We start from the raw sequence: 2,698 nt of genomic DNA, 5'->3' as shown, positions 1-2,698 counted from the left end.
ATGGTGACTCAGAATTTTCGAATAAACAACCAAGTTTTTTATTGAAAACTACGCATCAGCTTATAGTTAATAACATTTGAACAAACAACCACATTTCTAATTAAACTAACATTCTGATTAACAACACAGTACATATTTACGATAATAATATTGTTGTAGGGAACTGGTTATACACCATTAGGTGTACACCGCTTCCGTACATTAAATTTCTAGAAGAAACAACGGAACGCAGATTCTGAACAACATAACAATATTTATTTACAGTGGAATTCAGTAGCTCGTCGCCCTCGGTTACTGAGATGCCTTCTGAATGATTTCCGTGGTTATTTGTGAAACTCTGGTGCTGACATGTGAGAGAGCTCTGTTGGACGTCTTGGCTCGACGGAGATCAGTCAACGAAGAGACTGAGAAAAGGCGCCAAAGCTGGGTGTCGAACTCTACGCATGCGCATGAGACTCTTCCTGTATTCCTTCCGGAACTAGTCCCTGCGCATGCGTGGATAAAACTCCGGACATTGAACATATAACAGTCGTCTGCTATAAATTGTCACTACATTGTCAAATAATTCGTAGCAGTTACCTCACCCCACTTCTCTCTCTCTCTCTGGAAAATAACTCAAAAGAGTCTAGGAGCAAAAGAATGTTGTCCGGCACTGTTCTAGAGTTAAACACTACAATTACTGCGAAGCCACCAATCATTCATAGCTTTTTGTAGACAGAATATGTAAGAGAGAATAGTTGCTGTTAGACGGTCAAATTTTGCCAAGCCGTAGAATATGGCTGGATTTTACTATAGCGATTTTCATACTGTCGAAAGCAAAACGATGAGGTCTTGTATGAACCGGAATCCCATTTGTTGTAATATGGTGAGTCACAAAATGTAAAAGTTTCTTGTTACTAAATACTGGACAATCGATGTCCTTGTATTTTCGAAGAGCATGGCATAGTGACGATCAGAAGTAAAAATGAAGAAAACCTAGTTGACAGAAGCCGCTTTTGTATAAATACTATGTACCACAGATCTAGTAGTGGTGTCAATGAGTTTTTGATTTTTCCTACATCATGCTAAGCAACAACACACATTTATATAACTCAAGCAATTTTGGGATAAAATTTAGCCAAGTAGTGCTGCTAGGCTACTCAGAGCCTAAATCACGGTCAGACGAATAGTATATCAATAACTGTATTGTCATCACTAATTAGATAATATTTCACTGCAAGTTGTTATTGTTCTATCCAGGTTAATAATCAAAAACAAATCGGTAAGACAGCAAATGTGTTTCATCCAAATGTAACCCAGCTCAGATATTAAAGCAATTAAACAGATTCAGTTTAAAATAATTGTATCACAATAATTCATTTGAAAATCGCTGAGAACATAGTAACATATATTTGCAGAAAACTCTTAACACAATCATTGTGAGATATATTTCAGCTGCAAAATAGATGAAAAAGATGTTAGGAGCATAAAATATCTTAAGCATCGACACCAATAGCAAACCCATTCTTATTATATGTAAACCGTATAACGAAGATGCAGGAGAATAAGTGCTACTTTAGCTGAATGAAAAGTAAACTTGTTTAAAAGTTTATGCAAGTAATAGACTAGAATAATTCCTTATGAGTATCAGTATTTGTATAAACAGTGTCGATAAAATATGTACCAGTTGAGTACTGGAATCGATGTAACCGATTTACCCCTTCCTCCGAAATTACTGGCCTTGTGCCAAAAATTGAAATCAATATGAAAAACAAAAGCATTTAGATGTAACATAAATTATCATACAGCAAATTTGCATGCCCATATACCAGACTTGCGAAGTACGAGGAGTGTCTGAAAAGTCTTGAGCTTAAAAAAAAAAAAAACATGGTACAAGATTTCTGATGATTTATTTTTCAACATAGTCCCCTTCGATGGTTGAACACTTTCTCCAGCGGTGCTGAAGCGCCATTATCCCGGCGTAGAAGAACTCTTTTGTTTCGGACTCCATGAAACTTCCTACAGCGTCTATGACATCATTGTCACTGGCAAAATGGCGACCAGCCAGGGCTTTTTTTCATTTTTGGAAATAGATGAAAGTCAGAGGGGGCTAAGTCTGGCGAATAAGGCGGATGGGGAACAAGTTCGTATCCACAATCACGAATTGTTGCCATGGCATCCACTGAGGTGTGGGCTGGAGCATTGTCGTGATGAAAAAGGACTCCTCTGGTGAGCATTCCCGGGCTTTTTTCTTTGATTGCTTCTCGGAGGCATTTCAGTAGCTGATAATAATACAGCCCTGTCACGGTGTGACCCTTTTCAAGGTAATCCATCAGCAAGACACCTTGAGAATCCCTCAAAACGGACGCCATGACCTTGCCAGCTGAAGGAATGACCCTGGCCTTCTTTGGGGTAGAAGATGTGTGCTTCCACTGCTTTGATTGTTCTTTGGTTTCAGGCTGGTAGTGATGGACCCAACTTTCGTCCATAGTAATGAAACGAGCAAAAAAATTCTCTTCATCAGCTTCAAACAGTTCCAGATTGTTCGTGGACAAAGTGCACCTGGTGCGTTTCTGTTCAGGAGTCAAAAGGCGAGGGACCCACATTGCAGAAACCTTTGAGAACCCAAGTTCTTTTGTCACAATATTGTCTGCTCTTTCAGTTGAGATACCCAGTCTCTCGGCTATCTGACGACATGATATTCGGCGATCTTGTTTTA

This window comes from Octopus bimaculoides, chromosome 1, assembly GCF_001194135.2.
Source record: "Octopus bimaculoides isolate UCB-OBI-ISO-001 chromosome 1, ASM119413v2, whole genome shotgun sequence".
NCBI classification, from domain to species: Eukaryota; Metazoa; Mollusca; class Cephalopoda; order Octopoda; family Octopodidae; genus Octopus; species Octopus bimaculoides.
This window is presented reverse-complemented; position numbering follows the sequence as displayed.